The following is a 13,142-nucleotide window of genomic DNA, read 5'->3' as shown; positions in this document are numbered from 1 at the left end:
ACAAATTTACTCCCAGTAAGGGCTGGCCTACCCCACAGAGAACAAGGCTGCAGTCGAACACTTTTGATAAACATGCGAAAATGTGTATGCATCAAAGACCATAGATCACACAGTCCTGTATACAGACCTTATGGAGACCTTCCTGGAGCACAGAAAATTAACAAGTATTTTGTGCATAAAGCCACTATGCTTCTAAAGGTTGGCTCTCTCATAATTCTTGCCACCGCAGCCCAGAAATATTCAAATAGAGCCAAAAAATATATAGCAAAAGAAAATGAAAAGAATTGGATTTGTTTTCCTGATTCCCTTCCTATAAAATTATGAGTGGTTCTGCATTATTTCACAATAATCTGCAAAGTAAAGAAGTCATGAGGTAACAGGCTTAAAAACAAGTATAAAGAAACAACTTGACAATACATCACGAATTGTGGAATTCCCTACCACAGAAAGGTGATTAAGTCAAAACACCATTTGCATCAAAAAGGTTAGGTTTGTTAATGGAGCACATGCCCATCAGAAACAACTGCAAGTTACTGTCTAGATGCAGGTTTCAGTTCAGGATATCCCTGAACTACTGCCCATTGGAAAATTAAAAGTCAAACAACAACAAAACACAACGGAAGACACATTCCAGACTTGCCTTGGTTTTTATAATCTTTCTCTAGGCACTTCTTTAGGTCACAGTTGATACAGCTTGGCCAGTAGGAATGAGGCAACCCTAGCCAAAAGCCTTTCTTGGAAAAATAAATAATAAGAAACACTACCTAGCAAACAAAAAGGCATAAAAGCTAAGAGAAAGAATTAATTGTCAATTGATTTCTGGGGACAAAGAATAAGGAAGAGTTGACTCAGGCGAAGAACAAATTTTTAAATAAGGCAACCAGACAGGGACCCTAAGCAAAGTTTCTGCCTTTATTAACCATTCTCCCTGTTGCCATCTAGCAGCTCACCAATGCAGGAAGACAATAAAGGAAGGATGAAATGAAGTTCAAGTATATGGACCCTGGTAGCAACAAGCATAAACCTAAACTAAGAGAATCATCAGCTACAACTCTGTCATAAAACCAAGGGCAAGGAGGAGGACATAACCCCATAAAAGCAGAAAATGAAGTGATACTGGAAGGCAGCCAGTGGGAATAAAATGGGGTGGTACAAGTTCAAAGCTTCAGAAATGTAAAATAAGTGAGCTGAAAGAGAATCCCAAACCCCCTTATCGACTACTACCAGAATAAGAATACCACACAAGTTGTTCTGTGTTTTTCCCTGCATTTTTCTTCACCTCACTTCAAAGAGTCTGGAGGAGCTGAGTAAGCAAGCTATGTCGTCGTGCTTCCTAAAAGAGGCAGACCCTGTATAAAGTGCAAACACACAAGGTGCGGAAATTTATCTCCCAGTTACTTAAGTAATAGGTATTGTTGCTTTTTATTAGTACATCTTGCAATTTTATGCCATTTCAAAGATGCATGCTGATACTTTGCCCAGCAAATCTACCTGATTTGGTCTGCTACTGGGCAGAGTTATATTTCTGACCAAAACATAGCAGCTATATATGCAGCTGAGTGACACAAAACCCACATCACTCCAAACATAAAGCTTTCAATGCTGGCATCCTGGCTGCATCCAGAAGCCAGACAGTACCAGCAAACGCATTTTCCTGTTACTTCATTCCGTGGCCAATTCCCAAGTAAGAAGCTTACACAGCACAAGAAAACAGGACTGACTGCAGCCATTAAAATACCCTTTTCTCCAGTCTCGTGTTGTAGTCTGAGGCTGCAACAGCCGCTGATGTCAAAGGAATTCTCTCCAGAGAAACTTCTGGCTGTACCAGAGAGTACTCCAGCTGTGCAAGCAGAAGAACAGATACCATTAAGAAGACAAGTGCAGTTCTACATCATCCTACTTTAAAATCCAAACAATTTCTCCAGTACCAGTATATACTGATGAAATCCTAGAGAAACAGGAAAAATTTCCCTTATGACAAAAGAATTTCCAAAACTGTTTTGCCTTGAAACTACACAAAGATGCTGGTATTTCCTTCAGGAAGACATGTTTCTTTACTAAAATGTCACATCGGTTTTTGGCACTAGTATAGTTTTCTTACTCCAATTTCCAAAACCGTGACTTCAAAGAGTCTGCCAACAGGGCAAGGAGATAAACAAGTTGTGACATTAAGTCCAAGTAAGCTTGGAGAAAGGCACTGCATTTAACATTGATTTTTCCAAGAAAAATGCAGATAACAGGCAAACAGACACAAATGCTCAAATTCCCCCTCTCCCTTCAAATTCAGAAATCAAGACATAAGTAAATGCTGTTGAGACAGAAGAATATTGTTTTCCCTCTCTGAAGTGATTTGGATAATTATAGCATGCAAATAGTGTTGAGCACTTCAAGAACTACTAAGTAATTAGATTTTGCAGGTATAATTTATTCTGAAAAGCAAAGACATGAGAAAAAAAAATTGATGCATGCACCTATTTCACCATTAGCTTCTTCAGGAAAATCCTATTATTATAGAAATGTACAACTGCCCATGTTTCAAAAGCCAGAATTCAAATGATGAAGCATTAGTTCTGTCTAGGCTTACATGTGCAGTGCTCCATTAGTATTATTATCGTTTTACTAGATCAATAATAAAATCATATCTGAAAGCTGATTGAAAAAAACAACATTTTTCAGGAAGCATGAGGACAGAAAATCTTACTGTAGGGCAGTGGGAAGTGCTACCTATCAGCTACTGCTGCAAACAGGCTCCTTGTTCAAGAAGGACCTCATGGCACACGGCGCTCCTTCCGAGAAAGTACAACTGCTTGTCAGCTGAATGGTTACAGACAGATCTGCTCAGCGTAACAGCCGTCAAGTCCCGAGCCAGGGAACCTATGACAAAGTAAAATCCTATCTCTCATTAAATGGACTGAGGGTTTATCATCCTCCTGAAGAAGACCAGGAATTTTTCCAAATTATCTTTACAGGTTGTTGTCATTTAGTTTGATGATACTCTCCTCCACATTCATTAGGTTGTTGGATATTTTTTTATTTATTTATATATATATTTTTTTAACTTTTAGAACAAAGGAAATACCCTTTGTATTTGGCAGAAATATTAAAACCACATGACTACACACCTAAGTAATAGGAAAAGGCAGAGTCAGGAAGTTTTAAACAATAATTTCTACACTAAAATTCTATTTATTGCCTACCTGACCACAGTCTGCATTCCCAGCAGGAAGCCTCGCCAGCACCCACCGCAGAGCAATGCGCGTGGCAGTGCCCATGCAGAACACAGCCACACAGCACCAAAAGCTCTGCAAAGACAAGCCCCGAACCTGGAGCTGCCCTTAAAAATGCCCAAGTGAAAACCAACTACCTGATCTGCCTCCAGCACCAAAGGCTTATACTGAAATGTAAAATGGGTCCTTAAAACAGAACTGACCTCAGGTCAATCTAGGACAAGTTGCATTAAGAAAAACATCACTACTGAAGAAGTAAGGTTTCTTCCTTCCCAATCCCTTCTGTAACCTCCAGCTGGAATTAACCTCTTCATAAAGCTATAATAATTACACTATAAAGACATGAATTATGTTACTTTCTAAATACAAATCTAAATTCTTCCATCTGAAAAGGAGTGCAAAGGAACTGCTAGTGCTATGCTTTCAGAACATTTCTGCAGTTAGGTCTCCCCACAAACTGGTTGCAATTAAACAAAAATTATCTTTATCCTCTTTTTGCCTTTGTTTATAACATTAACACCAAAAAACAGCTAGTGGAAGGAACAAGCTCAGCAACAGGCACATATTTACAGTACTTTGGTGACTCCCTGCTTAAATGCTGTGCTGAACTCCTAAGATAGGTCTCCTAAGATAAGTTGTGTCTCAGTTTTATTAGGAGAAGCATTGTGCTGAGCCTCTTGCTCTAATTTTTGTGCGCGCTATATCAACGTTGTGGTATATCCGACCAACAGATGGTATTTATCCTGAATAGTATTTTGTTCCAAGTGTCAGAAACCTCCAGTTCTTGTACAGAAATGGTTTACTCACTCAGGTTCCTCTGTAATTTATTAAGAACTAGAACATGAAACTTCATAGTTTGGTTAAATCCTGTGTGCAAAACAGCTTAATCTACATTAAATCCTCACAAAAATATTCTTCAAGGCAGGAGTTAATCTGTCCATGGCCTCAGCCACCACTCAAGACAGTTGGACAACACTTTCTCACCGCTCCTGTTCTTCCCAAGCCAGTGCCTCTAATTTTCCAGTCTCACATGATTCTGTTCTTCAGGAAAGAATTTAACAAGCACTCAAAATGAGCGGCTCATGCTGTTCGATAATAAGAAAGCCAAAGAAGAATGTGATGAACAAGTAAATCACAATCACAGAACAATTAAGGCTACAAAGGACCTCAGAGGAAGTGCCTACGGTAAGCTCATGCTCAGAGCATGAGATCAGATCAAGCTACCCAGTTGGTTCCTGAAATCCACTAAGGATGGAGACTGTACCACCTCTCAGTAAAATGCAAGATTGTCTTAAAAGAGAAAAAAAAGTTTCTTACTAGCAGTTGGAACATCTCATGCTTTAGTTTATGCTCATAAATTTGTAAAATACTTCACATGCTTCTGATTTAAGTTCCTACTGCCTAATCAGGAGTAATTTTCTCAAACCAAATGAGGTTATCTCTGACTGGACCAATGAAGACATTGCTATGTCCTAGTTCAGATAGAGACCTACTGGCACTCCCATATCAGCTCTAGGGGCAGGGATCACACAGTAGTGACAATCTGATATGCAGAAAACCAGGAATTGCCTTTGAAAACTCTGAGCTCAGCAAGAACTGCGTTGCCATTGTTATACTGAGGTAAGCGTGGGAATTTGAGTGGATTAAATATTTAAGGCCATTCACAGCCATTAGCAATTCCACACAACATGTATATAGTAATTAATTCACCTCTTAGCATGACAATATGGGCCCTGGCATTTAGCATTCATGTCATTATTCAAATTAATTCCAGACAACCAGGAATAAGAAGAGGAAGGGAAGCCCACAAACAACCTACAGTATTGTTGTACTTCTGTTGTGATACCATCAAAATAAACCAGACGGGTAGAGACACGAGGAAAAAGCACCACAACTAGCATACCATTTTCAAACCAGCCAGGCACAGTTAAGTCTGAGGTAAAACAACGTAGACTGATATCTCATGTTTACTGCTGTGAAAATCCAAATGACAAAAGCATCCACGGCTGTTAAAAGATTTTTTTGTTTAACTAGAAATCTTACTTTAAGCTTTGGATTCCTGTTCAAACTTTTTGTTCAAACATGTTCAAACATACTTTTTGATTTACTGTGCATACATGAGATACAGTATCTCAAAGGTTAAAGGATTGATATGTCATTATCAATGGATTAACTCCTGTACAAACAGTACACAAACTCCTTTATCAGAAGAAAAAGGTGATATAAATGTGTAACTGATGCTTGAAATTACCTGATGCTGAAAATTCTGCTGTATCTTTTACAGCAGAATGAAGCAATTCAGTTGGGCATGAAACTGCAGGAGTCATATTTTCCACCTTTTCTCCCCCAAAACCTCACATATACCTTTCCTGAAAAAGATCTTGCCAGTACTGCTGCTTCTACCTAGAAGCATTCCCAGTGCTACACAGTCAGACAACGCAACTTCAACTTGAAAATGCCACTCTTTACCCTTCACACAGAAAAGCTCTCTGTTCTGGTAGAGCTGACAGGACTCCACCATCTTTTGTCTCTGAACATCGCCAGTTCCTACCAGCAAGAGGAATGCATACAGTGAAATTGCCCAGGTATCTTTTCAGCCTGCTGCTGTGACAGCTGACAGACAGGCAGAGGAGAACTGACTACAAGCAAAAGCAAGCCAAGAAAGGCAATGGAGAAGTAACACAGCTTGATTCATGTGATAATGATATTGCCGAATACAACTGAAAATTAATACCAGTAAATGGACTGATTGCAGAACTAAATTACCAAGTTTAACTACCTTCCTATATCTCCCAGAAAGGAAGCCCTTTGCTTTAAGAAAATGCACTTAGACACCAAAATGTATTTCTTCTCAAAAGATGACTATTTCCAGACCAAACCCACAGTCTGAAACCTACCAATCTGAAAGGAGTAGATGATATAAATACCTTTCTGCTAACAGGAAGGTCACATTCTCTACCTGCCCATTCTTTCCTAAACCAATGCATTTTTAAGAGAAGCATTTCAAACAACGCTTTAAAAAACCTTTCCAGAAAAATTAGTGTCTAGTCTAGAGAATTTAAACAAATTAGGAGGACCTTAAAAACAGCAATTTCAGTGAAAACTGTTGTTCATCCTGCAGCACTGCCAGGCTCACACTGCATCCTTCACTGTTTCCCTTTTTAAAAGGGTAATGAAATCTATATTTCAAATCTACATAGTATCCGGAATCAAAAGGAATTAAGTTCTTTATTGGCATCTCCTTTTTTTTTTTTTTAAAAAAAAAAAAACATACTTCAACAATATTGACATGAATTCTCCAGATATCATCTATTCTGCTATAAGGACTGCATAGATTTGCTACTAACAATAGTAACATTCATAACAGAGAACACAGACAGAGTACAGAGAGCATTATACTTTATTAATCGCAAGTTTTATGAAACTTTGCTGTGTTTATTTGCACATCTCAGGTAGAATATAATGAAAAAGCTTTAGAGAACAGGCAACATATACAATTAACATTTTTTATTCCTATTTTCTTTCCCTTCCATGACCTATTTTCTTGAATAACATGCAGATCTAGTGAGGACATTAACCTGTTTCCATGTCATAGCAAAGCTCGTGTACCAATGTGCATTAGCTGTTGTTTATTGATCCGTTTATAAATTCATTCCACTAGGAACACCAGCAGGAGGATTAGAAAGTGTTTTGCTATGCTATGCGACACTTCATTGGTTAACTATTTCCCAGAATATATTTATTTTAACATTTTGTGGAAATACTTACAGGAGAATCCTCCTCTTCAAACAGTCTCCCACATCTGAATCACTCGTGTATTTTTAGCCCATTCATTACTTCCAAAAGTCAAAATGTAATAAATCACATAGAAGTGTAACGTACAAGAATTACATTGTCTGCTACAAATACTAGTTTACATGTTACCAACTGTTAGAATTAACAAGCTAGCTGGTCTCTGCTCAAGAGTGTGAAATGACAAATCAAGTTTCATGTGCACAGGAAAAAAAAAAGAAATAAAAGGCAGTTTCCTCTTCCCCAAAGACATCTCATCTGCAAATTGTTCCCCCCACACAGTATGCGACGCGTGCTTCTGTATAAATGTGAATGAGCCAAACTGCACCATAAAAGAGAATTCTAGACAAGACACTAATCCGTGATCATTTTTTATTTATTACAGATCATCCTACCTGCTTCTGCCGTTAGTATAATTAACCTTTGGAACAGCAATTACATACTGCTTATTTGCAATGTACACACTCATAAAAAAAAAAAAAAGTCTTTGTGCTAAGAGGTGTTTATACCATTTTGTGAGCTTAAGTACTTTTTAAAAATAGAGGCCTACAATAAACCCACATTCACTGTCCCGATTTAAGCAGGCGGGGAAAGCAGCTGAGCTTTATAGCTCCAAAAATTCAAACTGCTACAGATGACGGGGAAAGTAATTCCAAAAGCAGGAAAGTAATTCCAGCCTTCAAATCTGAGGACTGCAAGCTTGACCAAATCCACACATCAAATGAATTCTGGCAGAACATAACAAGCCAGGGCATACTGCAAAATAATTAAGGAAAAGATCACTGTGGTTCATGGCCTGGCACACTTTTAAAGCCAACTACAATTCAATGAAGTTTTATCCACAACATAAAATGGTATCATTCCAGGCTTGGAGAGACATTCAGAAGAAGGAACCATTCATAGTTTTAAGTCTGAAGTTTAAAAACCCTATTCCTCTGACTGAAAAAAATAAAGAGGTCATTTGACATTTTGCTTTTAGTGACAGAAGCCTTGAAAAATGAGTGAAATGCAAAGGAGTGGCAAAAAGTGACAGAACAGATAGCAATCACAGCCTGTGGACCAGAAATGCTGTGCAAAAGGGGAAGATGTTACTCTAAGTGGGGTGCTCTGACCAAAAAAAGAGGGAGAAAACAAATGGGACAAAGGAAATGTTAGACAGCATGATCATATAAGCCTCATTTCAGTAATAAATGAGGCAGCAAATTACATTTTTCTCGCCTGCAGAAACATCTGACCAGTATCAGTTTTCTTCCAACACCTCTTTAATCCATTATCCAATTTCCAACATTTTGAAATAAGAAACAAGAGATCACAGAAGTAATTACATTCCTACAGACTACATGAAAATTGATGGTCAGGTAGAGGAAAAACAACCAATTTGTAATTTTGGTGAGGAGGACGTAGAAAAATTCACCCCTCGCATATTTGATTTGTCAGCGGTTCAATGAGTACAGAATGTCCACAACACTGTTTCTTGTTATGGAATACAGTGGGGTTAAAGACTGGAGGAAAAGAGATAAGGAGATAAAGAGACAATTGAAATACAGAGGAATGTAAATTTCATTATTTCTGCAGTTCACTGAAACTGACCCACAAACAGTAACTTGTTTTAATAGCCTTAAAAAATGAGAATAACATGGGCAAGTATTAAATTTATTGACCTCCTCCCATTAAGTGGGTTGCCTAGAAACACCTTACTTCAGAATGAATGGGGAAATGGATTACGTTCTCCTATCCGCATATTTCAAACATTTTGTAGAATTTATTTCATGAGATCTATGGAATACAAGTCTTTTCCCCATTCTGCTTTTACAGCATTGAGCACACTGTAGATACTCAATGAAGAGTAAAAAAAAGCTGATATGCAACAATAACAATAATACACTCTGAAAAAAGCCTCCATAGATAAATACAAACCTGTATAGAGCATGCAGAAGTGCTGGTGTGATGACTCAGCTGCTAATGTATTTCATTTACGTTCATTTTCTTAGCAGCAGCCTGAGGTTATTAATAACTCCCAGGATGCCACTTAGCACTGTGGATTCATTTTCCCGTTAATGGTAGCAATGGGTTCCTTGTTAATGGTTTTAAGATAATGCTGGATTTTACCATATGGTTGGGTTTGTACGAGGGTTTCTCATGAAAAGCCAGAGAGTGTAAGAAATTGTTGCTATATTTAACTTCAGTGTCCTCACATGCACAGCAGGCAATTGGAATGGACAGTGTTCCAGCATTCACAAGTGCAAAGGATGCTCGATATTTACTGCACGTTGTGTTTAAGAGGACTACAGGGACTTTAAACAAAAGAACATATGGATAGATCAGAGGGCGGGTAATGGAATGATGAGCTTTTCACCTCTGGGTCACTGGTTCAAAACTAAACTGGTTGGTAATGAAGGAAGCTATTACTATCCGACAGCTCTGGCTTTTACAAATTGATTTGTCAGGCTTAGTGCAGCTCTCACCAAACTCAAAACTCACCATTATAATTTGCACTCCTGCAAACAGTTTCACCCCAGCCAAGTAACTGAAACTTGAAAAGAGAGAGAAGTAACCTTTTTTCCTCTGGCCCCATCTCCAGAGCAGGGATTGCCAGAGGAACGGTGAAAATTACGCCGCCCACAACACAGCACGTCATTCTATGGATAAAGACAACCTCTGCATCTCAGACACCTCTTTATGACAGTGTTAAGGGCTTTTAATACTGAAGAAGGCAAGGAAGAAGACACACCAACATGGATGCTTCGAAACTAAAATTTTAGTGTTGCGTAAAGATTTCTTTGGAAAAGAAATTTGGAAAAGAAACCTTTACTCAAAGATGTATTTCCTACGTCTAAAGATTACAAAGAAAATGGTCAGAGTGCTCTCTGAAAGGAACATCCCACCTTTAACATCCACTTTGTTATAATGCATTTGTAGCCAAAACATATAAACTACATTTGTAGGAACAACATGGACTTCAGTTTTTAAAGTATTTCTTCACAGCTTTGTTAGTAAATTTGCGGATTAGTCCAGAACAGTGCATAACTTTCCACATGCTTTCATAATTTGAAAAAAAAAAAAAAAAAAAAAAAAAAAAAAAAAAAAAAAACAACAAAAAAACCTTTCAGCCTCAAAACCCTTCTTCCTTTGCCTCTTAATATTTTGACAACAGTCACAGCAAGTGCTCCGCAGGTTTACTGGATGGTAACTGCTACAGAGGTGAATAGACACAAAGTTTTAATGTAGCACCTTCATGATCACCTTTACTTCAAATATTTAGGGTATCACACAACAAAGTCTACTGGAATTTTTACAAATTTTTACAAAACATTACATGTACATTACATGTACATTAAAGACTGTAACAGAATACGCGCAGCTCACAGATCTTGTGAAGTGCTGAAAAATCAACATATGAAAGAGCCTCCTCTCTTCCTGGCAGCCTTCTCATTTTCTACTAAGTTGTTTCTAACATACTGAAGTTTTTCCTTCCTTTTTCCAACAACTCCAGAAACAGAATGTTTCCACTAACTTTAAGACAGCCACGAGAAGTTCACTTCCCAACTGAGTGCCTGCATCTAAATTCAGCAAGTTGAATATCCTGAGGTGGAAGGGACCCACAGCGATCATGAAGATGGCACGTGGTCCACTGCTACAAAATTAAAGTCACGTAACTAAGCGAGACCCTATTTCAGCTAAGCACTTCTCCCGTGTCCCACAGACGGCCTGGTGAGATCCCCCTAAGAATTTAATTTCATCAGGACACAGCACAAGAAATCCCACGCATCAAGTGTTATAACACAGAGAAGAGATGGAAGTGGAATAAACTGCTTGCTCAACTTGCTTGTCAAGAGACCTACATGTTGTGTAATATCATTTAAAAACTGTCCAGGCTGCAGCCAAGAGATGTTTCTCATAGAAGTCTCACGCACAGGGTACAAGCCTTGGAAAGGAGGCTCCCTACAGATAAAGACCAGATTTTAAAGACTAAGCCTGTAATTTCACTTGCAGTTAAAAGGAACAATAGAGAGATATTTGTACAAAACAAATCAAAATTCCTTGACAGTCAGTAGCAAGATTCTTGCTGCTCCTCTCTGCCATGAAGTACTGCGTATCTGTGCCAAGAAATGAACTTGAGTGATGAAAACACACAATAATGTTGGAAGGGTGACTGCAGCTGTCACTGATAAAAAGAAAGAAGTTAAAATGCCAAGTTTAGACAAAGGCAAGAAGTGGGATATCAGTGAACAAAAAAAAACGTTTGAATAAATGTGAGGGGAATATATGTTAGGAAACCGAAGAATGTTTAAGTAATTTACATTTCAGAATGTTACATGAAAAACTGAAACAACTAATAAGTTCTGCAAGTGTTAATAAGCATGTCCATTACAGGACACACTTTTATTCTTTATGAACAGTAAGTCATGCACACACAAAAAATGAATAGCTGTGGCTTTTTATTACTCTTTCATCCTCCTGCCTCAGTTTGCATTTGTATCACCTGCTGCACTTTGCATAGTTGCACTGCACATTATTTGGGACAGCAGTTCTTCCTATCGATGCTTATCCAGCTCTCAGATACAATGGAACCTAAATTCTGATTAGTGTGGATACAACCTATCTTTAAGTAATGCTGTTTATGAAGCGCCAAAAACTGAAAAATAAGAATACTTTCTCTTTTATGTACTCTTCATGAAAATTCACATAAGAAGGCTTACTGCCTAATAACAACATCAGGACTGGATAAAGAAGGATTTAAATTCCCATTACCCTTGTTTAATGAACTAGTGAGTACAGTACCAAAATAGACTATTAACCCAGAACAGGGAGAAGAACCAATATAATTTTACCTGCACTGACTGAAAGAGATGAACTGAAATGCTTTCACAGTCATCAGCAGTAAAATTTCTAAATTCTCTAAGATACCTCTAAGTTTGTACCGGACAAATGAAGCACACCCTCCTCCCATACCCCACCCCAAGATCCCTGTGGCTTCCTGACTGTCACCACAGAGCAGAGGAAGAAAACCCTCCTGTTTAGTTCTGCATGAACGATACGCAGCGTGCTTGATTAGACATACTCTCGATTAAGTGAAGGAACAGAATTTTAGGAGCAGCCTGTCTACTAAAAGTATTAGTATTTCCACCACTTTCTAAATAAGAATAGATTTTAAAGACTCATTTTTCTTTATTATTATTATTTTTTTTGAGTCCGTATTACATTTTTGGTCATCATTTTTAAAAGCTGTCACGTTCCAGTTACACATTAACTCAACAGACTTCTTCTCTGCACAGCAACGTTTTCCTTCCCAGAAATAAGCACGCTGCTCTACCTTGCTGTTGTTTCCCGAAACTGCAATTGAACTCCAGGTAAATTGCAGCACAAACCCTTTCAGCCTGGGATTTACGTCCCAAAGCCTGAAGAGCAGCGCGAACCCAGAGGGGTTTGTTTTCCTTACAAACTTCATTATTTCAAACTGCATGGTTATTTTGCCCCGAATTTGGCACGCATGCTGTCTCCACGGACCGTAACAGGGAGAATTTGTTCCAAACCTCCCAAACCTCCGCGGGTCCCTGTCCCATGTGGCAGCAGCCCCGGTGCCAACAGGAGGTGTGTGCGCACCGGCAGGGCGCTAATCCCCGGTAATCCCCACCCATCCCCACCCCTAATCCTCCTGCCGAACCGAGGCTTTCAAACGCAATGAGATGCTGGAAAAGCGGAAAACTGCTGGTTTTAAAGAAAAAAAAAAAAAACATCATACATACTTCGCCTTCCTCGGGCTGTGCTGCAGCGAGCAGGGCAGGGGAGCCGAGCGGCGCCTTCCAGCCGAGAGCCTCCCCGCCAGCCCGGGCTGTAGGGGCAGGCAGCCGGCCGTCAGCGGGGTGCCGATCTCCCCGGGAGCCGCCGTCCCCGGGGCTCCGCGGTACCCCCGAGGGGACGGGACAGGGGGAGGAGGAAGAAGCGGCGGCGAACCCCGCGTGTCTCCGAGCGGGAAACTCCCCGGGGAGCCGCTGAGGGGCGGTGAGCGGGACCCGGCGACGGTCGGTCCCCACCTGGCGGCGGCCGCTCCCTACCTGGCGGCGCCGCGTCCCCGCCGCCAGCCGCCCTCCTCCCGCTGCTATAGCTACGGGCAGCCGCCGC

At 39.7% G+C, this 13,142-nt stretch overlaps 1 protein-coding gene across 7 annotated transcripts in view; it reads right to left on the bottom strand.

Moving 5' to 3' along the window:
• USP54 (ubiquitin specific peptidase 54) overlaps nt 1-13,093 on the bottom strand; it is a 98,877-nt gene extending 85,784 nt beyond the window's left edge. For all 7 annotated transcript variants that reach the window (XM_072040108.1, XM_027460878.3, XM_072040114.1 and 4 more), the window contains exon 1: nt 12,767-13,093. The gene's annotated coding sequence lies outside the window, so the exon portion shown is untranslated. The remainder of the gene's footprint in view (nt 1-12,766) is intronic.
• Between the last annotated feature and the right edge of the window lie 49 nt (nt 13,094-13,142).

Source organism: Anas platyrhynchos, chromosome 6 (assembly GCF_047663525.1).
Source record: "Anas platyrhynchos isolate ZD024472 breed Pekin duck chromosome 6, IASCAAS_PekinDuck_T2T, whole genome shotgun sequence".
In the NCBI taxonomy this organism is placed as follows: Eukaryota; Metazoa; Chordata; class Aves; order Anseriformes; family Anatidae; genus Anas; species Anas platyrhynchos.
This window is presented reverse-complemented; position numbering and strand designations above follow the sequence as displayed.